General features: G+C 50.4%; 1 protein-coding gene across 24 annotated transcripts in view; it reads left to right on the top strand.

The window, feature by feature from the left end:
• The window catches only part of PITPNM2 (phosphatidylinositol transfer protein membrane associated 2), a 145,224-nt gene that overhangs the window by 1,887 nt on the left and 119,431 nt on the right, over positions 1–23,906 (top strand). Inside the window, exon 1 of one of the 24 annotated variants that reach the window (XM_070629176.1) lies at positions 22,178–22,196. The exons of the other annotated variants lie outside the window; for them this stretch is intronic. The gene's annotated coding sequence lies outside the window, so the exon portion shown is untranslated. Of the gene's footprint in view, positions 1–22,177; positions 22,197–23,906 lie in introns of those variants that run through there. 24 annotated transcript variants of the gene reach the window in all.

The raw sequence follows: 23,906 nt of genomic DNA, 5'->3' as shown, positions 1-23,906 counted from the left end.
CTCCCACAGCTCACTGTGCAAGGGAGGCAGTAGGGTAGAGAATTGGAGGATGGGAGTCAGGGTTCCATGCCCGGCTGTCCCAGAACATCTGTATGAGCTTAACTAAGTCGCTTGGTTTCTCTTGGTCTTGGTTGGTGCTTATGGAATCTGAAAGAAAACTCCTTTGCATATAGGAGGCCCTTCAGGATCTGGGCCCTGCCTCCTCTCCCTTATCAACTCTCCATTGTGGAGACCCAGGCTGGTCTTCACTGGCCTTCCCGGGTAGTCTATCATCTCCACCTTTGGGCCACCCTAATCCGATTTGCCACATGGAATGGCAGTTAAATGTTTACAGGTGCCTCCCCGCTAGACTGAGCTCATGGGAGGTCAGTGCTGAACTGCTTTTCTCTATACCCTCAGTGCCTGGCCCATGGTCGGGTCTCAGGACAGTGTTGGATAAATGGGGAGAAGGTCAGTCTAGATGACTGCTGAGAGCCCTCTCCTCCCAAGGTGACTGCTTGTACACTCTTACAGGAAGCCGACTTTGCCTTCCTCCCTAGCCTATTTTCAAACCAGGCAGATATTCTCCGAACCATCCCATCCGTTTGAGTCTTTCCAGCTTGGTCTCGGAGAAGAGCTAGTCATGGAGAATGTGCTGTCATTTGTGGAGATTAGAAGAGGAAACTTCTGGTGCTTCAAGATCACAGCGCTGCTGCTTTCGGAACAGATGCCGGGGGGCCGTATGCTCTCAGTGGAGGGACAGCGATCTCACTCTTGCCACTTTAGCCGTGGACAGGAGAGGCAGTCAACCTAATACCACGTCTACCAAAGTGAGCGGTCACCTGCTTGCATTCCACTTCTCAGCCTTGCTCACACGAGACCAACGCCTCTGCAGACAGGCATCCTGACGTCTGCTTAACAGAATCCCCTGCCACCGGACACGGATGCAGCCAAGTGGTCTCTACACAGCTTCCCACAGGTCATTCCATTGATGCTTATTAATCTTTTACTGAGTACCTGGTATGTTATTACATAGAGCCGACAAATCCTCCATGCAGTTTGCTCTAAAACCATAATCTGGGGCATTGGCCCTTCTGCTCAAGGCATCTTACCAGGTCTCGTATGAAAATTTTTAGAATTTAGGGCCAGCAAAATTTACCTCCCCCAGGAGAAACTAAAAGCTTCCTCCCTTGATAATGAAAAGGAAGTTGGGGAAGGAAAACATGTATTGTTTGTGTATTCTGTGCACATAGTGTGTGCACGGGGCTTCCCCACCCATCCTGCAGGTGTTACCAAACAGGTTCGTTTTGCCCACCACACGATTATGCCAATCATCAAGATGAGGAGTTTGCCAAGAGGAAGAGTTTAATCACAAGGCAGCCAAGTGAGGAGGTGGGAGAACCAATCTCCTGGAAATGGGGACTTAGGGATATTTGTGAGATAAAGGGGTGGGGTGGTCTGAGTGTGGGAATAGATGATTGCAGGTGCAAGCATTGTCAAGCTCCAAGGCTCTTCCCCGGACGCATGTGCACAAAATGGTGGCGTCACCATGGTCTGAGGTGAACTTCTTAGCTGCCTGACATCAGGGGGGTCATCTACTCAGGCCCAGTTGATGAGTTGGTGGTCACAACTGGCCTGAACTGGACAAGGAGTTGACTCTCGGTTCTTGAAAAACTTAAGCACCCTGTCTGTAACCATGGTGACCCAAGTGTCAGAGATGTTATCTCTAGGGTGGCTTTAGTAATACATTATCTAACTACTTTTGCAAATAGACAACTAACTGAGTATAGTTAAAGCCAGTTGGCCCCCGGTTGCACAGGTTAGGTGGTCTTCTTCTCCTGTTTTCCCAGAGAAAGAAGTTGAGACACAGGGAAGTCAACTGATTGGCCCAAAGGCTCTCTGGGTTTGTACCTAGTTCTGCCTGAGTCTTGCATGCCACCCACACTGTCTTTCCACTGATTATGGTCACCTCCTCTCCCTGGCATCCAGGATGCTCAGCGCACAACCCCATATTCCATCCGGCAACTGTATTCCGTTATCCTCATAGTCAGCACGCTTATTTCTACTTTGCTTTACTGTCCGTCTACATGTGTGTGTATGTTTATGCGTAAACCTACCTATATTCTTTAGAAGTCATCACAGAAGGTTTCTAGAAAACAGTGGACAGATATGTGAATTGAGTACAATAATAATATTGCACCGAAAACTCAGGCCAACTCCCAGTGTGTTTAGGGAGACGAGCACCACTCGTAACACAGGGTGTGTATGATAAGTGTTGCTTCAACAGCAGGCAGAGTTCAGAGGAGGAGACGCCCTTTCTGGGAAGGCAGTCAGGGTTGACTTCCTGGAAGAGGTGGGATTTGAAAGAAGCTTTGAAGAATGGGTGGAGTTTTGATAGCCATAGCACCTGTAAAGGTGTGTAGGACTTAAGAGTCTAAAAAATGTGGTTAGCACAAAGGCTCCACCAGAACAGGTCTTCTAGTACGAAAGGAGAGGATTGGTCCAGAGGGGAAAGTGAGGAGCCTGGTGATGCCTTTTCAGATCCTCTCTGGCCTTGGTGGAAGGCACGGGGACACTGGAGCTGGGAGGGCTGCAACTCCTTAAGGAAGAGGAGCCGAGGCTGGCAGAAGAGAGGTGACATGCAGGAGCCCCATCCATTAGCCTGGAACCCAGATGACTGATTACCAGTTCAGTGCTGCTCTTTATACCGGCGAGGCTCCCGATGGGCAGCAGCCCTGTGTGTTGGCCCTTTTTTCCTGTAAAATGAGTTCAGCGATGCCTTCCTCATGCCCAGCCTGGCAACCGCCATGACAAACCCCTGCTAAGCCTTTATGGCCAAAGCCGTAAAGATGCCGTTGCAGAGGAGAGCTGGCATTCGCTTAAATTACTCATGTTAACAACTGTCCTTGCCAGAGGACCAAAAGAAAATTAACCAACAGGGAGGATTCCGGTAATAGACAAATCAAAACCCCAAGCAAGAGCCTTGGGGAAAAGCATCTAAAAGGCAGTTTCACACCCTCCTCACTGAAGTCCCGCATCCTTCACAAAGCTTTTCCTCAGTGCCCTGGCCCCCACAGCCCCGGGTCACTATTGTGGGACCGGGGTCAGGAGTCGGTCGTTCAGGGGAAGGGCAGAGAGCTATCAAAGCGGCCACAGGACGCGGGGAACCCTGAGGCTGATTCCCCTGTCAGAGCCATGCGGATAGGTGGGGTGTGGACACGTCAGCCTGCAGCCCTAGGAGCGATGGCCCTGCAGAGCAGAGGACCTCCAAGTGTAACACGTCACCTAACACAGTCAGGCTCGTTATTCGAGGTAGTTCTGTTCTGTAAAGTGACTTGACGCTGAATGAGCGAATATGGAACCACTGCTCCTAGGGGATGTACAGGGTTAGGTTCCTGCCAGCCTCTCGGCACAATGTGTTTGTCCACCCATCAATATATAGCCTTGTTTTATGTGTTTCCGTTTAAAGATGCCTTATTTAATATATATTGTTGATTCGTTACCACTGAACTCAGCCAGCAGCACTGTCACTTGTGCCTGAACCAAGCTCATCTAATGCATATTTTCCCCGTAAGACACATCACAGCATTCCCACGCCCAGGAACCCTAGACAGCGTTCAGCCCTCCGCCCGGGGCCATTTCAGACAGCGGAGTCACCAACAAAAAGCACAAAAGTGTGAATACCATGCTACTAAACAAGCCACAGAAAGGATGCTTGTTTACTCTATGAGCTGAAACGAGAGGCAGAGCGCCTTGTTCCACCTCAGCTGGGAACATGCGCGTTGGGTGACTCAGAGTTTTTCGCCACTCTGCGTCTGTCCACAAATGACCACGAAAGCACCCTGAGCCTTGATTTTGGGGCTACAAATAAATTTTAGCAAGTGGGCGAATTCACGAATACAGAATCTGTAAGTAATGAGGATTGACTGGATATGCAAAGTCCTTCCACGGCTGCGGCGTTTCACTTGAGCACCGCAGCGTTCCTGAGGGATGAGGAGGGACCGTTGCCTGCATTTCACAGCAGAGAGGTGTAATAACTTGCTCGAGCTTGCACAGGCAGCTGGGGCAGAGCCAAGACTTGCACTCGCCCATGGTTGACCCCAGGTGCAGCTCTTTCTCCTCAGTTCTCGCCACCCTCACGATCAGATTCCTCCCTCCTCCTGGCGCCCCCAGGATGGGGAGCCCATCTGCCGTCTTTGCCATCCTGTCTGCCCCCTCGGTATCTCCAGCATATAGAACAGGGCATCTTGTTGGTGCTCAGTAAGTACTGGATGAATGCAGGCTGGGGCTGCAGATTCTGCGTTTGTTCCGTCCTAGATGCCAGAGGAAGGAGAGCTATCTGGGCATGGTTTCCCTCCCTCGGCCCTGCTGTGACCCATCTCCCCTTTCCACAAGCCTGCGGGCAGGAGGTCCCAGTGTCGTTGCACGTGGTGGGGGTGGGGTGGCATGGCGTGCTTGTCAACCCCACGCAGGCCCCCCTAGCAGAACTGGTCTTGGCTAGAGGAGCTGAGGGCAGTCCTTTGCCCAAAGGAATGATCCTCTTAAGGAGGCGTTACGGGCCACGTGGGGCTTCCTGGGGCCTCAGCTCCTGGCCTTCTTATTCCTGGGAAGCTTTCCAAAAACGTTTCGCCCTGTGTGCCCCGTGACGTGTTGAGACTAGGTAATGCAGATTGTTGCTCTTTCTTCTCTCTGAGGCTCGCGCTCCCTTTGCAGAGGTGATTCCCAGGGAAGGACGGGATTTTCTCTTTTGGCAGCTGGGGGGCCTTCCCCCCAGGTCTCCTTGGGGTCTGGCTGACTCATCGGCTGGGCTGTGAGCAGGGCGAGCTCTTCCTCCTTGCTGCCCCGCGGGACTGAGTCAGGCCCTGCAGCCTCCTGGCCTCACCTGGCCTTGTTCCATGAAGAAGTCAGGCCCCAGGTAGGGCCCACCAGGCACCAGTTGCCTGCGTGAGGCAGGGGAGGAAGGGCTGACTCAGTGGGTACTTCCAGCTGTCCCCCTGCTGTCTCTTTACTGCCCCTTGAAAAGCCATCTTGAAGGGCTGGGCAGAGGGACAGGGGTGTGTCAGAGTAGAAATAGGTGACCATCCCCGTTTTCAGCAGGGACCAGCTTCCGTCGGCATGAGGTTGACCGGGAACAGGCCTTCCCTGCAGGTCTGGAGGCCGGGTCAAGGCCGGTTTAGCACTGGCATGTCCATGCCCCTCCTCTGTCCTGCCAGAGGGCCCTTTAATTGCTTTTCTTGGCACTTTGTAAGAATTGACATTTCACTTGCTTTTTTTTTTTTTTTTTATAAGAGGAAGAAAAACCAAACATTTTATGCAATTAGAATTTTCCCCTCTTGGGTAATCACAAGGGAAAAAAGCATTTAAGTCCTTTGAAAACCACACATAAGTGAGTCTTACCGAGCGGGAGAACATTCGGTCAGCAGGGACGGCCAGACATGGAGGCCGTTCGGCGTGCTCTCGTGTCAGGAAACAACGATTTCACATTTATTTTGGGTCTGCTTGTTGCGGCATATTTCAATTAGTTTGTCAGTGTTGTGCATCTGACAGGCCACACGTTTATTGTGGTTGAACCATCTGGGAGGTGGGAGGCCTGCAGCCTTCCCCACGGCAGCCAGTCAGTAACTACCAGTTTAAAGAAAATTTGTTTCATGTGTTTAAGAACCCAGCACTAAAACACCATTAATAAGAAAAGCCTCGAGAGTTCTGAAAGCATGCTCACTTGTTTAGCCATCAATCGGCCATGCGTAACCCAAGACCTCATTTTTCCCCCATGTGTATGACACTTTCCAATGCAGTGAGGCGAAGTTCTGAAGTGGCATCTTTAATTGGTCCAGAGCACGATTTGTATTAACCCGGCTCGGAAAGGAGCTCGTTAATTTACACTTGGGTGCAGCGCAGCCTGTGCGTTTGCTGCTGGGAGCAGCGGGGGGGTGGTTAACAGATCCTGGCATTAGTATGCAGCCGAGCTCCTGTCCTGTACTGTGATGGAGAACCCTAGTTTTACTTCAGCTCCTAGCCCTGGGTGACTCACCGTAGCGTCGTGAGTTCACGGTACTGACTGCTGACCAGTGCTATCTGTCCTGCACTCCTTTTACAGCACCCGATTACGCCCATTTTTCTTTTTACCTCTGTTATTTCCCCCCTGGGTAAAAGTTCTCTTTCCTGAGTAATGTTCTGTCTGACTTTCCGGCAGCGGGGAGAAAGGAATCCAGAATCTTACGAATAGGTGAGCTGGAAGGAGCTTTGGCAAAAAGCAAGTCTAATGGTTTGACCTTCCCACGAAAAGAAGTGACTTTCCGTTTCCCTGAAACCTTCTGATCCCAGGGCTGGGCGTGGAGCGGGGTTGAGACTCAAGGACACGGTAGTGCACTGGAGGCCGGCTCATAAATCCGGGGCGTCCAGTTCACTCAAGTTTGTCTTGGTGTCCTGGTAGCTGCAGGACTGGTGTTGGGAGGGTTTAGGCTAATAATAGCATCCATCTGTACCCAACCAGGTGACCCTTGATTATGGACTTTTCTGGGGACTGAGATTCCTGCTCAAGGAGAAGGCAGCTCTTCCCTCTCCACACCACGGGGGTCCCTGGTCTAGCCCAGCTGCTCCACAGGCCGAGGGACCTTGCCTTATTTGTCTCTGAGTCTCTGGTGCCTGGCACAGTGGCCTTCTGGTGATTCGGGGTCTGATGACCATTTCAGGGGAGGCAGTGGCTGCAGGTTCAGAGGTGAAGGGGCCTCTCGTTGATACATCTTTTGTGAAACGCCCTCCAGGGCACAAGGTGCTTTTGCCCGTTCTGCTTCATTTGATGCACGTAAACGCTGCGGTGCCCATTGTACAGGTGAGGGGACGGGCTGGAGAGGTCGTGATTTGGCCCCCAGGACTTTCACCTGTCGCCGTTCACACCTGGGGACACTACAGCTCAGAGACGGCATGGTTTGGGCTGACCACCCGGAAAATGAACTGCTGGTTGGGACTCAACCTAACCCAGGTCCTTAGTTCCTCATGTTCATGTTCACGTTCAGTCATGTCTGTGACACGGCCTGTGCTGCGTTGTCATGTTGTTTTTTAAATCCATCAGTATTTCCTGGTCTGGCTCAGTCTGAACAGTGCACAGTACTTTTCAGTTTGGGTTTGCGTGGGCTTTTGTTTCTTTTCTTTTTTTCAGCGGGGAGAACAGAATTCTTCTTCTGTTTTCTGTAACTTTTGCTTTTCAAAGAGGCCAAAGGGCTCCATGGACTTAGAGCAGACTCCCTAAGACAGGGTTGCATCCTCTGGCTCATGGCTGTCGACATGATTTTTGAGATCCTGTTGTCAAGTCCTCCAGCCACACCCCTGGAGGCTCGTGGTCAAGAGCCGGCACCAGGCTGGGGCTGCTGGGTGTGTGTATCTGAATCTTAGAGGGTGACGTACTTGGGAGGTGGTACCTTTTCCTTCCCTCAGGTATGAGCTGGCCTTTCAGATAAACCTCCTTATGGCTAGTCAAGCAGATCCCCCTACATGGGTGTGGGGCTGGTGGACACCCCCCGCCCCCGTGAGGAAGACTGGCCCTGAGCTAACATCTGTTGCCAATCTTCCTCTTCTTGCTTGAGGAAGATTGTCACTGAGCTAACATCTGTGCCAGTCTTCCTCTACTTTGTATGTGGGATGCCGCTGCAGCCTGGCTTGATGAGCAGTGTAGATCCGCACCCGGGATCTGAACCTGGGAACTGCGGGCCACTGAAGCAAAGCACATGAACTTAGCTCCTACGCTGCTCGGCTGGTCCCATGATCTTTTAATAAGAACACAGTTCAGGGTAAGCCAGGCTTGTCTGCCTGGGCTCTTCCCTTGGGCTGCTCAGCTTGGCCTGTGTCTTTTCCCTCTCCCTGCCCCACTTCTGCCCTTGCCTCCTCTCCAGCTCCTTAGAGAAAGAGCAGGGACCCAGTGGCCTTGGTAGGAGTGCAGCAGGAAGCCAGGTAGGGGAGGAGGAGGCTAACGCACTTTGTCTCCCACCAGCACCACAGTTGTCTGCCACACTTTTTCTCCTGGCTCTTCTGAGCTGGGAAAGCTGAAGGGGCCATGGCTGCTGGGCTGAGAGGTGACAAAGGTCAGGGTCCCTTCACAAGAGTTTTAGGATCTTCTTTTCTCAGGAGGCCTGCAAGGATGTGTCCAGAACAGCTGATTGGGTCCTTGCCCCAGATGGAGACACATCCCTGGAGCTCCTCACACTCTATCAACCACGCCCTGGACGGTGACAGTCTTGGTGTGGCTCCCAGGGTCTGGGAGTCCTGGCCAGCCTGTGGGCCATCAAGGAGTGCCTCACCTGGTTCTGAACTGGGAAGAGGGGTTTAGCAAAATCTCTGAGTAAAAGGGGCTTGGGGAAGGTGGTCTGGCCCACCTGCCCTCTCAGGTGGCTGCTTGCCGGTGTTTTCCTGCTTTCCCTGGAATCCTAACCAGTGCTTGGAATAACCTGGAAGAAGTCCACGCCCCTGGCTGTGCTCAGGCCTCGGCCACGGAGGGAGAATGGAGGTTCCAGCGTGTGCAGCGCGTGGGAATGGCCAGGAAGGGCCTCTGGATACCCAGCGGAAAAGGGGGCATCAGGCGAGGCTCTGGATGCAGGAGAGAGGGCTAGAGAATGTGAGATTTTCTTTTCTTTCCTTTTTTTTTAATCGAAGTGAAATTCGCATAACACAAAATTAACCATTTTTAAAGTGTCCAATTCAGTGTCATTTAGCACATTCACAATGCTGTGCAACGCCACCTCTATCTAATTCCAGAACATTCTCACCATCCCAAAGGGAAATCTCACAGCCATTAAGAGTCACTCCCATGTCCCCCTCCCCCCAGCCCTTGGCAACCACCATTCTACTCTCTGTCTCTATAGATTTACCTATTCTGGATGTTTCATATAAGTGGAATGGCACAATGTATGACCTTTTGTGTCTGTCTTCTTTCACATAATGTAATGCTTTCGAGGTTTATCAGTATTGTAGCATGTGACAGTACTTCATTCCTTGTGTGCATGGTAAAATACACATAACGTAAAATTTACCATATTTAGCTGTACACTCAGTGGCATTAGGCACATTCATGTTGTTGTGCTGCCGTCATCACCATCCACCTGCAGCACCTTTTCGTCACCCCAGACAGAAACTCTGTACCAATTAAACAACCCCCCATTTCCCCCTGCCCCAGCCCCTGGCACCCACCATTCTACTTTCTGTCTCTATGAATTTGACTCTAGGTCCCTCATATAAGTGGAATCATATAATATTTGTCCCTTTGTGACTGCCTTCTTTCACTTAGCATAATGTCCTCCGGGTTCACCCGTGTTGTAGCCTGTATCAGGATTCCCGTCCTTTTTGTGCTGAATGATATCCCATTGTACGTACACACCAAATGTTTATCCACGCATCCATCGATGGACGTTTGGGCTATTTCTGGGCCAGTGCGATTTTGACTTTGCCTTGCCTCTGGATAGGGAACAATGAAAGACAACTGGGCTAGGAGGACCTCAGATTGAGTCGCACCCTGCCAACATGATTGGGCTTTGACGAAAGCACCATTCTGTGCCTTGGTTTCTATGTCCATCCAGTGGGGGTAGTGATGCTCCCTCTCAGGAGTGCTGTGTGGATGCAGCGAGAGACTGGGTGGGAGGGTGGTTTTGTGAACTGGCCGTTGCCCTGCACATGTGGGCCACTGTCTCTCTGGTCAGGGACAGTCCAGGTCTTCATCGGCCATAAGTATGAGGGTTGGTGGCACCAGGCCTTCCACCCACCTGGGACTCACCTGGGACTCCCACTTCCTGGAAGGTTTCCTCCCTCACAGAGCTTCCAGAGCCAGCTCCAGGAGAAGGTTGTGGGCATGTGTCCTGTGCTGCCTCTCGGTGGCCTGAGTGCTCGCTGTTTCTCAGCCATAGCAGTAGGGGAGGCTGGAGACACAGGGCCTCCTGAAGCAGTGTCCCCTGGACCCCTCCCTTGGTGCTTCAGGAAATCGAAGCCAGGAGGATGACATTGGCAGCCTCCCGGGTGGCTGAGTCAGAGCAGAAAGTCGATCTGGAATTCACTAAGTCACACTTGCCTTCATTAGGCTAATTAACTTTTGATGTGAATTAGCCCTGTGAGCTGACTTAGGAAATCCATTATCAGGCCAGGACCAGTGTCGTGTGCAGTGGTGCCTAGGAAGCTGTGCCGTATTTTCCATATCCACCAATTAAGGGTGCTTAATTATTAACTTCGGACTGGGTGACTAATGAGGAGCTGCATTCATCATGCTTTATTTGAAAATTTTAAGGCCGTTTAAAATTAGCCGTAATATTGTTAATACTCGTACGAGGAATCATAAATCGTGATGCATGTTATGGACTACTTGGAAGGTAAGCTGAGGCGAGGATTGATTTGTGGAAGGTCACGTGTGAGCGGGAGGGGGTTCAGTGTGTGTAAAGTGCTGGCTGATGTGGGGAGTTTCCAGCTGACACACTGCTGGCACCACAAAGGCTGCTTCCCATTGGAGTGTCCATTCACTGGTTAGGTTCTCAGGCTGGCCCGCCAACAAAAACACGACCCACCAGGCAGCTGAATGGCTGAGTTCTTGGGGCACTTACTCTGTGCCAGGTCCTCAACAGCCCTCTGCAGTTAACGCCATCGTACAGAGGAGAAATCTGAGGGCTAGAGGGGAAAAGTGACTTCCCCAAGGTCACACGCTGATAGATTCAAAGTCTGGTCTGAAGCTCTCGGGTAAATTGCTACTTTAGACAGTTTACTGTACAACGGGCCCATTTTGAGAGCCCACTAGGAAGCTAAGCCTTCTGTGAAACTTTTGTTTTCTCAAGTGGGAAAATGTGATCCATGGTGCACCTTGGAGAAGAAGGAACACATCTTACTTTCGGGACGTAAGAGGGAGCACCTGCGTGTGCGGGAACAGCTGCGCCCACGGGGCAGGTGCCTTTGCTTGCTGGCACTCGCCCACGTGGAGCCCATTTGTCCATGACCCCATGGGTGTCGACCTTCACTCTCTTCCCAGGGAGCGTGGATGGTGGTTGATTCTGCGTCCTGGGTGTGTTGTCACCTGTTTTCATGGCTTGAGGGCCTTTCTTTGCTGTTTAGGTGTTGGTCACTGAGCGTCACTGAGCTTCGCTGAGCCCCCCTGGCAGCTGGAGTGGAACAGACGGGGGTTCCAGGAGGTAGAGGTTTTATTTTTAGCCCCACAGCCTCTGTGATTCTGTCACTATGGAGATATCAGGCTGGTAGCCCACGAGGCTGCACGCTTTTCCAGCCAGCAAGGAAGTGGGGTCCTGCTTCTCTCCTGGGATGTGGTTCCCCAGGCAGCCTGGGCTTCTCATGAGAGACCTCAGTCAGGGTCTGTCTGTGTGTGTGTGTGAGAGAGAGAGAGAAAGAGAGATGCTGCTGCTGCTGATGATGATTAAGAACTAGCTGCGGGGCTTGGCCCTGTGTGGAGACTGGTGTCCCCAGCCATCTTGTGCTCTGGCTGGCCTGTACTAGGAGTCCAGAGGCCCCATTTAAGCTGTGCTGTGTGACCTTGAGCAGGGTTGCTTCACCTCCCTGGGCCTTCGTTTCCTCACCTGACAAGTTGGGATGATAATTCCTGCCCTGTTGCTTCTCTAGATCTGGCGACAGCTTCGATTTGGGCAAACTTTGAGTCCACACTGAGGTTTGAATGCTGTGCGTGTGCACGTGCACATGTTTCCTGTGCATCTAGTAATTTTTCCATTGCCAAGATTGACCTCAGTAGATCCTCTAGAATTTTTGCCCACTCCTTCTTTGTCTTTTTACTTTCTCCTGTATTTTGGCTTCTTCATTTGAAGGCAGAGAAAGAGGAGGTTGGAGGGAAAACTATTCCAGTCCTTTCCATATATTATCATAGAAGATATATCAAGGAAGGTTGAAGCTGTCCTCCCTTTCCACCACCTGTGTGTCAGCCCATGGAGTTTATGAAGAGACTCTCTTCCATTCCTGTTGTCAGTTCACAGCCCTGCCTCCAGCAGGAGGTGACGCTTGGCACATTAGCTGCATTCCTACAGTGGACATAACTGAGGCCGAGTGGTTTAAGTATCTGTCCAGAGTCGCACAGCCGTAAGCACCAGAGCTGGAACGAAAAGTGAATTCTCTTGACTCTACAACAAGCGTTCTTTCTGTAGCTCTGTACAGAAAGCAGCGTAAGGTGCACAGATGCCAAGGGTTTGCCATGGGGCCTTACCTGGGGTTCCCGTGGCACGTGCCTCTTCCTTCTCTTTAAAATCTCAGGCTTGGCTATTATCCCAAAAAATGGAAAATAATAAGTGTTGATGAGGATGTGGAGAAATGGGAACCCGTGTGCACTGCTGGTGGGAAGGTAAAATGGTACAGATGCTGTGGAAGACAGTCTGTGGTTCCTCAAATAGTTAAACACACTTGCCAGCTGATGAATGGAGAAACAGAAGGTGGACTATCCATACAATGGAATATTACCACCGATTCCACCCCTGGCTTGTTATTCCCCAAAGCATTGAAAGCAGGGACTCAGACAGGTATTTGTACACCTGTGTTCATAGCAGCGTTATTCACAATAGCAGAAAGGTAGACCCAACCCGTGTCCGTCCGCTGATGAATGGATAAATGGAATGTGGTACAGTCACGCTTCGCTTAACGATGGGAATACATTCTGAAGAAATGCGTCGGTAGGCGATTTTGTCATTGTGCGCATATCATAGCGTGTAGTGAAGGGGAACAAAATTTGCCACCCCAAAATGTGTCTCTTTAACATGAGGATTATTTTAGGTTTTTGTTTTTTTTTTTTTTTTTTGAGGAGGAGGATTAGCCCTGAGCTAACGGCTGCCAATGCTCCTCTTTTCACTGAGGAAGACTGGCCCTGAGCTAACATCTGTGCTCATCTTCCTCTACTTTATATGTGGGACACCCACCACAGCATGGTGTGCCAAGCAGTGCCATGTCCGCACCGGGGATCCGAACTGGGGAACCCCGGGCCACCGAAGCAGAACGTGTGCACTTAACTGCTGCACCACCAGGCCAGCCCCTAGGTTGATTATTTTTAAGAAACAAAAGACTCAAGAAGGTTTTCTTATTGCCTCCCCCTTAACTACCTAAAAGAATTCAGATGAAAAAAACCTGTCTCAGGAAGCAAGCTGTCACCTTAGCATCACATGAACTGGGTGGTGGACAGGGAGGAACCTAGAAAAGCCTGTTTGTTGGGCTCCCCTCTGTGTTCTTCTGTTTCTGTGTGGCCACACACTTGTTTTCCAAATGTTTGCCCCTTTTCTCCTACCTGTGAACCTCCTTCCTTTCCTTTGAAGTCGCTGACTCTCCCCACCCCCAACACCTTCTTCGGTCTTTAGCTGGGGTGGTATGTAAGGTGAGAGCTTTGGCCGTCTTGGTGAGTTACTTGGTTTTCTGGGTTTCTCCCATGTGTACACGTATTAAACTTTTGTTTGTTTTTCCCCGTTAATCTGCCTCATGTCGATGTAATTCTTGGGCTAGCCAGAAGAACCTAGAGAGTAGAGGAAGATTTCTTCTTCCTCTATGGTACTTACACAACCCTAGATGGTATAGCCTACTAAATACCTAGGTTCTGTGGTGCTAATTTTATGGGACTGCCATGATATGCGTGCTCTGTCATTGACCAAGACATCCTTATGTGGCACATGACCGTATATCCATGTGGTGGAGTGTTATCTGGCCGTAAAAAGGAGGGACATTCTGACACATGCTATGTGGTTGAACCTCAAGAACATTACACTGAGTGAAAGAAATCAGACATAAAAGGATGGTATTGTGTGATTCTACTTGTGTGAGGTGCCTAAAATAGGCAAATTCGTAGAGACGGAAAGAAGAATGGTGTTTACCAGGGGCTGGGGGAGGAGGGATGGGGAGTTGCTGTTTAGTGGGTACAGAGCTTCTATTTGGGATGATGAAAATGTTCTGAAAATAGCAATTGTGGTTGCACAGCATTGGGAATATCCTTAATGCCACTGAATTATACACCTAAAAGTGATTAAAATGGTACCAAACCCCCTCAAGCTTATCTTACAACCTCAAATGGGTCTTGAGCCGGTCACTCCGTGCTTCTGCATCTGTGGAGCACGCAGCCTCCCCTGGGCACTGGGAGGGGCGCTCTCACCTCAGCAGGGAGTGTGCACACCAGTCCTTGTGCTCCTGGGGGGGGGCGTTCCTGGCAGTCAGTGGTCCTGCCTGGTTGCTGTGTGTGAACGACACCTGTCTCTATGGAGCACTCATGCACCTGACGTCGGGCATGTCCTTTTATGGCTCTTGCTTGCTCTCGGTGAGTGGAAAGATAAATACCTTTTCAAAGGGCAGATGCCAGCTGCCTGGGGTCCCTGGCGTCCACAGCTGCGAAGCGAGTGGGAGACGGCTCTGCCGAGGGGCAGGTGCTGCAGCCCCGGGTGTGCAAAATCACCCCCCACGCTGCGTGGTCGGGGCCCTGTGAGGACAGCCTGGGCATGGGGCAGGCTCTGCCACGCACCTGCTGTGGGAACTGAGTAGGGCACGTGCTTGTGTGCTCTCTCTCTCTCTCTGTCTCTCTCTGAGCTCCTGGTTGCTCACCTACCCCTTGGCTGGTCCTGAGGTTTAAAGGAGAATGTGTGTAAAAGCACCCAGCACGGTACCTGGTGCCCCACCGGGCTTAGGAAGTGCTTGGATTCATCCTCGTGTCTGGCCCGAGGGAAGTGCTGGGGTCCTTGATCCCTTCCAGCGAGAGGTCCCAGGCTGTGAAGTGGTCTGGAAGTGCAGTGGAGACCTGGGTGGCTGGCAGGGCGAGGCCCATTGATTGGCACAGGGGGACGGGCTGATGTGGTTTGAGGGGTTCCAGACCAAACCCAACTTCCCCTCCTCCAGGAGCTCCTGCTCCATGGGCAAGCCCTGGCCGCCTTCTCGAACTTTCTTTGCATCCGTCTCCTGGGACTGCGTAACAGAGCACTATGCACTGGGGAGCTTAAAACAACTGAAATTATCCTCTTACAGTTCGGGAGCCTGGGAGGCCTCATTTAGGGTGTGGGCAGGGCTGTTCCTCCCCGAGGTGCTGGAGAATCTGTTCCATCCCTCTTTCCTGGCTTCTGGTGCTGGCTGGTGATCCTTGGCATTCCTGGACTTGTAGACGCATTACTCCCATCTCTGCCTCTCTCTTCACATGGTTATCTTCCCTCTGTGTGTGTCTGTGTCTCTTCTCCTCTTCTTAGAAGGACACTGGTATTGGATTTGGGGCCCACCCCACTCCAGCATGACCTCACCTTAACTCATTACATCTGCAAAGATCCTATTTCCAAATAAGGTCACATTTTAAGGTTCTAAGAAGGATATGAATTTGGAGGGCATACCCTTTAACCCAGTACAGTCTCCATACTTGTTGAATGAATGAGTGAGTGAAAGGATGGCTATGAAAAGCCATCCTTGTGCGTCTGCTCAGGTGTGTTGATGCAGAAGACCTGGGTGTGCTGCAGTGGCGGCTTCAGGATCTTCCCCTCTTCCCCTCTCACTGCTGGCCTCTAACCCTGAGCCCAGCACTCTGGCTGCCTCCTGGCTCAGCCAACTTTGGAGGTAGAAACGGTAACATTTATTACAGGGAGAGTCACCACACGCAGGGTGTTCTCTGCTTCCTTTCTGCCCAGGATCTCAAAGCTCTCTTTGTTTCTCTCTTCCTCTCCTTGGAGCCAAGAAAGACAGGCGGGATGGCTTGGTGACCTTGGGCAAATCAGCTGCTCTCTTTGAACCTCAGCCTCCGTTGCAAATGAAGACGGCTGAACAGGATGCCTCTGAAGCTTTCTTTCGGTCTATGATTATTTCTGTTTTACTACTGAGAAAATTATGGGCCAGGAAAGTGTGCCCGTGGGCCACATGAGAGGCAGGACTTAAATCCAGGTGCCCTCATTCCCAGCCTATCCCTCAATCCTCTCTGTAGGTGAAGTCCCTCCACCTCTTGTAGGCAGCCCTCCGTGATTAACCTGACACAGTTATGTGCGTGTGTTGTTTTCGCCCTGTACCTTCCCCCTCCGTTTCTGAATAGGCAGGAGTAGTTGGTTGGTGTCTGTCTCTGTGCTCCCCCAGTACAGCACCCAGCACAGGGCTCATTACACTGGATTGTGGACCAGCCTCAGAAACATAAGCAGATGATTAAATACTAGGAGATCTACTAAAAGTAAAAAAGGGGGGGGGGGAAAGCTGAGATGCTTTCACTAGATGCTAGAAAAGCATTTGATAAAGCTCGACATCCATTACTCTTAAACATAGAGACCGAGGGATAGGTGCAGATTTCAACATGATAAAGAACATCTTCAATCAGGAGCGACTTCATCCTTAATAGTGGAACACTCTAGTGGCATTTTCCAAAGGATGTTTGAGGAACACAGAGTGCTACTGGGGATTGTGTCGTAAAGGGATTACGGGGCCAAACAGCATCTCAAGGACACTCCTCTAAGAGACATTCCTTTTAATGGCAGTTGCAAGACAAGCATAACCTCTTTATCACTATTAATCATCGCTCTAAACTGAAGCCAGTGCAATGGGCTAGGAAAGAAGTGGAACAGGACTCTTAGGAAGGAGGTTGCAAAGCTAATGTTTTGAAATGGGTGCAGTGTTCTTAGGTTTGCAAAGCAGACACACTGAGAAATAATTAGAAGTAATGAGATAGTATGGTGGCCAGGTTGCACAATAAATCCAGAACCCCCATCACTTTCCTGTGTGTGTCAGGGGTCACCCGTGGTAAGTGTAACGGGAAGGGGTGGCACCTCTGGCACCTTTTGGCTTGGGTGCCAACAAACCAGGGTCCTTATTTCTGGATAGAAACAAGAGTGACACCTAGGCAGTTTCAGGTGGCTGCCAACATCTCCTTTGCCTCCCTGGAGCCCAGAACCCCGGGAAATGTAGGGACAAGGGTGTAATGCAGAGCATTCCGGATCTCTCCTGGGATTAGGTCAAAGCTGTTTCTTGGGGCTAAGCGTCCCCCTTAGTGTTCCAGTTAAGGAGCTGTGACATGGAGTCAGGAGACCTGTCCTGAGTGTGGGGGTACCACTGTCTGGCTGTGGGGTTTAGCATGAGTTACTTAACCTCCCTGAACCGGAGTTTCCTCATCTGTGAAAGAAGGGCCACAGTGCCTTCCTCGCAGGGTTCTTCTGAGGAATCTCTGAGAATGTTTTGAATCCATTTGTGCACCATTAAGCTCTTGTTACAAAGGCTGGAAATCCATTATTTTAAGCTCAGCACCAATCCTGGATGGTGGATGCAACTAGAGGGGAGATGGCCCTCAGCGCAGTCTCCGAGACGGGCTCTCAGAATCTCCCCTCAGCCTTGTCACAGGTCCCTGCCCTGGCATCCCCAAGGCTGCCATGTTGAGTGGGCACGAGACGCTGGTGAGAAGAGTCTGGGTGTTGGAAGTAAATTGTGAACTCCTGCTGGAGACCAGAGCACGCACAAGTGCGGCCACGTCATTGTCCTACGAGGACACCTCATTAGCCAGCTTCACTGGGACTGAGGTGTTACTTCACATTTCCCCAGTAATGATCCTCATCTTTCTGGAAGGCACTTCTTGCCTCTCTTTCGATAAGCAATGAATGCTAGACATAATTCAGTCTTTTAGGGATCGCTGAGTCATTCAGCTGGCTGGGGCCACCAAGATGAAGTTCCCATGTCACGAACCAGGCTGTCCTTGGAGGCCTTGAAGGGGTGGATGGGGGTGTGTCTGCCAGTCCCTCAGGCTGAACCCACGGGCTCCCCATAATTCCTTTTTAGGTAATCTTCCCTCTTCTCTATTTCTTTTCCGTTTCTCTCCTCGGTGTGGTTTTGCTGCTGTTAATTTTTGGCCTTATTTTTAACCACAGTTGTTTGAATGACCACCCAAGGGGGCTGGGACAACCTTCTGAGGACTGAAGTCCTTGGGCTTTGCGACCGCTTTTCCTTGAAGCCTAGCAGCCTTGCTCTGTTGCCCGGCCCACCTCACCATGGTCAAGTTTGCTGCCAGCTTGCAGGCTGGGTCTGGGGATAACAGGGCAAGAGTTAGAGGTTTAATAGGAAGAGTCCCCAAGCTGGGTATGCACCGATGCCTGGAGAGCTGTTAAAAATTGTAATCAACTCACTGGAGAGTGATGGGGTTTTAGGTCTGCTTTCTGATTCCTTATGAATATGTGTTTCACAGAATTAAAAGGTAAACTGTAATGTGGTTTTAGAAAAAGTATTTTAAAATTATTAATATCCCCCCATTATATTCTTTGCATTCTACTATTTCAAAAGAAACATGAAATTTTGGCTTTTTTTTTTTTTTTACATAAAATAGTTATTAAAATTAAAATTTTAGAAACTCTTGTTCGATTAAACTTTTAGCATCAACTCAACTGCGCTGTCAGCGGTGTGCGTCTTCCTTTGATGTTACCGAGTCTGCTTTTTCTCCCTAGTTGTCAATTATCGGTTTCTGCTTCTACTCAACCTCTTCCTTCCTTAACAACTCAAGGCTCCCAATTTTCTAGTATTCCAAGAATGTTAATTATTTTTCAGATGCTTTTCTTCACTATTCATTCCCTTAATCATTCACTCACTCGTTCTTTCATTTATTCAAAAAGATTACAAAACACCCAAAAAGTTGTGACATTATACCAGACCTTGGTAAAGTTTGAAAGATAAATTAGATACATTCCTTGATTTATGGAACTTATAAGCTCAAAGATTACAATAAAGTAATGCAATAAAATCAATAGTAAAGATCATTTTGATAACATCATTTGGATAAGTCATGCATTGCACTGGGTACCAAATTGCAAAGCGTTGACAGACAAGCATGAGACTTCTTTGCATGCTTGTCTGCAGTCTCCCGGTTCACCCTAGAGGCAGCTACAGTGGCTAGTTTGTGTGTGGGGGGGGGTCTGTGTACTGTTTCAGAGAGATTCTCTGCATGTATGAATGTGTATTACTTTAAAAAACCCATGCAAATGGCTGCCTGCTGTTGTACACCTGCTTTTTTGGCTTGACAGTTCGTAAATGCTGGAGGTGTCCTCTCTTGCTTTGTTCAGCTTGCCCGGATCTTTTTAATGATGGGCTTAGTGTTCAGCTGATGGGTGTACCATCGTTTGTCAGACCCGTTCCCTGTTCCTGGGGTTCTGGATGATGGCAGCGGAAGACTGGAAGCGACAGTGCTGCACTGAGTCTCCCGGTGCATAGGTTTCATCTCAATATGCCCTCCTGCCTGTGGAATAAATTTCCAGAAGTAGAATTGCTGGGTCAGGGGTGTTTTCCTTTTATTTTCGATAGCTGTGGCTAAATTGCTCTCTGTAAAGGTAGTACCAATTTACACTCCCACTTACAACGTACGAGTGCGAGGCAGCGGTTTTTAACCTCAAAACCTCAGGCAAGGAAGAGCTTTTAAGTAAAATGAAAATCCGGAGAAAACCGTGTGAGAGCTTCTACCGCAAAGGGCAGCTCCAGCAGAGTTCCTGGCACGGCCGGTTGTGAACGAACCCTGGTCCCCATTAAGTGCCTCCTTGCAAACAATGCAGGAGGGGCCTCGATTCCCCAGGCAGGTTGTGGCCTGGAAGATTCCTTCCTGGTGGGGTTGGTGCAGGGCTGCCCTGCTTTTCCTCTGTCAGTTTGTCCTTCATCAAGTATCTGAGAAGCCCCAGGCACTTTCTGGACCCCTGTAGGTCTGATCTGACCAGAGTTCTCAAGTTTGGGGACTTACGTTGGGGCGAAACCCATGTGTTTCCAGGAGGAACCTCAGCAGGCCTGTGGCTTAGATTTCACAGACGTGTAAAATTATAAAACAGTTTTGCCATTAAGAACATAATTTTTAAAGAGCTGCCAATCGTAGATGTTACCAAGTGCTGTGGGGAGGGTGGATGGGGAGTTAGTATTTAAGGGGTACAGAGTTTCTGTCAGGGGTGATGAAAAAGTTCTGGAGATGGATGGTGATGATGGTGGCACAACAGTGTGAATGTCCTTAATGCCACTGAACTGTACGCTTAAAAATGGTTAAAATGGTAAAATACATGTTATGTATATTTAACCATGTGCACAGAAAAGCTGCAATTCACTGTAGCCATCCTCTCGAACAAAAGGACACTAAGAAATAGGAAAATTCAAAACTAAGAATAAAAAGAGAATAGATGGGGCTTTTTGAACAGTTTGCCCCGTTAACCATGAGGTTCTCCATTCACCTTAGACTGGCGAGGGCTGGGTAGGGCCTGGTGCTGACCTGCTCACTGGGGTGCAGGAGACCGAGACGGAGACACCCCCTGTCCCCACCCCAGAAGGAACTCGGGCTGGGCCGGCAGGGGGTCTGTGGTCCGGGAAAAGATCCCATCTCTGACCTGGGAGACCCAGGGCTAACCTGCTCCCCATCTGAGGCACTGGGCCCACCCTTGGCTGTCTTGTTTCTTTGTGTTTAAACAAGAGGCTTGTCTCTGGGCTGCTGCTGGGTGCTCTCTGAGCCTGGTGTGAGTGAAACAAACAGTGACTGGGTACCACCTTTGTCATGAATACTCCTGTGTCCCCAGCAGCTCAGAGAATTTTTGCAAAAAGAGCATTTGCTCTGTCTAGAAGCGGGCGAGCAGAGCAGATGTCTGAAACTACTTGGTGGCTCAGAGCAGATGCTCAGAGCGGACATCTCTCCCGGGGCTTGAGGGATCTGACCGGCAAGGAAGAGCTTCCCAGATATGTCACGTGGGCCTCTGCACGGCCACCTGGCCTCCCTGAGGTGCCAGGAGTGTTCCCAGCGAAAATCATCATTCCAAACTGGAACTATTGGCAGAAAACCTGTGTCGCTGATCTCCGCTTGTAGAGGGTGTGGATGTCGACGTGCTCACTCTCTGTCACGCGGGGTTGCCTCTGACAGTGAGGGAGCCTCATGCCGTGTCTGGCCATGAGCTCTGGCTTTCTTCACAGTCCTCTCTCCATGTGTAGGGTCTGTGGTCCTCACCCTACTCGCAGAGAGAGAAGTGCTATCCTAAGAAAGACCAGCGACCCTGGGTTGGTTCTAAGGCCACAGAGAGACCCCTGACCTGCGCCCCAGTGGCCCAGCCACTCTGTGACTAAAGAACCAGCTCGGACTGTGAGGGAAACTGCTTCAAGCCACATGTGTCACCCCTCATTTCACATCCAAAACACAGATTCCAGGAGGTGAGGTGGCCAGGTAGCACTTGCACCCAATCCGTGTGCTACCCAGGCCCTGGACGTGCTGTCTGGGGCATTTTACGTCTTAGAGGGTGTTAGTTATGAGAAGATCTTAAAGCTGTGGGTTCACGGTTGACGGAAACACTGCCCGACCTTCCCTACAGGTGCACCCCTCTGAAAGCCGCTGTCAGGGCGCGAAGCCACCCTGGCGGGCCACGCAGGCACCTGTGACAAGTTTCCATTTGACTCACAGTTGTCAAGAAGGTGACGTGACTTACCAAATTCTCAGGGCGCTATGATTGCTGAGCTGACACAGCTCCTCACGTGGGTGGCAAGCGTGTGCTTCCCATTAAGAAAATTGCTACTTTTGAACAGGCTCCGAATGGAACTTTTTTACCTTTACTAAAATTAAGAAAATAATAATAAAACAACCCGCCCAATACCCCAAATTAAAAAAAAAAAGGAAAAGGAAAAGTTTTAACATCAATGCAAAAAGAAACCCTGTATTCAGCCTGGTAGCAGAACGCGGTGGAGCCAGACGGACAGAAGGAAGAAGAAATTCTCATTTAGGCGAGATTAAAGTCACGGTCCTCCATCCTTCTGGAGCTGTGATACTTAATCCTTGTCCCCGCCTCCCGAGCAAGCGACAAAGCTTAGGTAGAAGCAACTTCGAATGCAAATGGACTGTGCTGAATTTGCCTCTGTGAGTTCCCTGTGGTCCCACGAGATCACTGGAGAACCCCCAGGCGGCTGCGGAACTGGAGCGGCCTTGCCGAGTGACGTGGAACGCTCGAGCCCTGGAGGGGTCCTCGGTGAAGCGAAGTTAGTCTGTTATTGCCGATGCTCAGCCCAGATGGAGCAGAGGGTGGGAGATTGAGAGCTCTGCTCCCAACCTGCAGGGGCCTGAGGCCGTCCGTGGGCACAGTCCGGCAGACACGGGCTGCAGGTGGCCTCTCGGGGTCCCCATGGTGGAGAATATGACGGGGATGGGGCCGGGGGACGCTGCCTGAATCCCCGAGCCTGGCCTCCATCGGTACTAAGGCACAGCGTTTGTGGACCGGCCATGTGTTAGACAATACTTACCGCATCCAGTAGCCAGATGGTCTAAACAACCCGTCAGTGGTACGGTATGTAAATATTTTCCATCATTATCATGGTGCTGCCGTGTTGACAGTAATGAGGCTGAAGAATTAGTCTGAGGAGCTTGCCGTCAAGAGCCAGTCAGGCCATGGGTGGGGCTGCGAAGCTGGCCCTGCACTGTGGAGGGGAGAGCTTTCAGGGCAAGCTTGGCCTCCTCTTTCTGCCTCCTGCCCAGATGCCGATTCCTCTCACACGGCAACCCCAGGGAGCATTCCCTTCTAGCTCTTAGCAAGGACAAGGTTTGTTTCTCATCATGAACCAGTATGTTTTTCACTGTTGATGAGAGCTCTGTGGCCCAGCATATTTCTCTCTTTGCTTTGCCTGCCAGGAAGCACATAGCTAAGATTTTTACTTATTTGCCTCCAGATTGTCCTCAGTTAGGTGTCTCAGTATAGGTTTTCTCCTTTGTGGTTTCTTTCTTTCTTTACTTATCTAGTTTTTTGGGAGGTGAGCCTATGTTGTAAGGTTTTTGGAAGCAGGTAGTATGGGTGGAGCTTGGATAACATGAAGCAGCCCCCATCATGTGTTTAGTGTATGATTGCAGGGTGCAGAGCTGGTCTTGGTCTGATCTCCCTGATTTATCAGCTAGACTGGTGGTGCCAAGAGGGCCAAGATCAGGCCTAGGCCTCATTCTCTTATGTGTCCTTCACACATCTGGCACGTAGTAACAGTTTGGTGAATGTATTAGTTAGAATAAGTAATGGTAGCTGCTGTAACAAACAATCCCGCAGTCTCAGTGGCTTAATACCATAAAGGCTTGTTCTTACTCTTGTCCTGTTTGAATTGGATGCTCTGGGGGTGGCTTCCATGCAGTGAGTTGGGGATCCAGGAACCTTTCCTGTTGTATTTCTGCCATCCCCTGGGGCTCCCTGGGGGTCCTCCAGTGGATCTGGGCAATCAGTTGGCTTATGAGCAAAGAGAGAGAGAGGGCATAGAAGATCACATGGGGCATGTTAGGGGCCAGGCCTGGAAGGGGTCTACTCACAGAACTAGTCACACAGTCCCACCTTGAATCAAGGGGGCTAAAAATGTTATTTAGGAAGAGGAAACTGGACCAAGCCAGACTGCCACAGGGAAACGTGGAATGAGCAAACAAATTCGTGAAAGATGTAGAGTTCCAGGTGCACAGTGGTGAGAATGCCACTGCCTGCCTTGTAAATCTACATGAAGTCACTGAGACTGTTTGGCGTTTCAGGTCGGTTTCAGTGTTCCCTTCTGCCGAAACTGGAGGACTGCATGGAGAGGCCTTTTCGGAGATCAACCTCCTCACTGTACAGATGGGGAAAGAGGGGCCCAGAGAGGGAAACTGACTTAGCCAGTCAGCCAGCTAGAGCTCTGGTCTCAACCCACACGCCTGGGATCACTTCACTGCACACAGGGACTCCCATCGATAGCTCTGTCCACACCGTACAAATCCCTGCTCTGGACAGGACAATTGAAAGTTGAGTAATTAAGTGACAGCTTGAGTCAATGAACCGATGACCTGGTTACTCCGTTGGATCATTGGAGAAATCCCCCAGCCTTGACAGCAGCTGTTTGAAACTCAGCACAAGGCTTGATTTCAGCGTTTATTCCATTGGGATTTGGGGAGTGGAAAATTAGTCTCTTCCTCAGAGTCATTCGAGCACTCACTTCTCTTAGTGACTCAGATGTGAGATGTGAAAGATCTTCATAAGCCTCTCATTAGGAGGAGAAAT

This window comes from Equus przewalskii, chromosome 7, assembly GCF_037783145.1.
Source record: "Equus przewalskii isolate Varuska chromosome 7, EquPr2, whole genome shotgun sequence".
NCBI lineage: Eukaryota > Metazoa > Chordata > Mammalia > Perissodactyla > Equidae > Equus > Equus przewalskii.
Note: the sequence above shows the minus strand (reverse complement) of the source record. Positions and strands in the feature narration are given on the sequence as shown.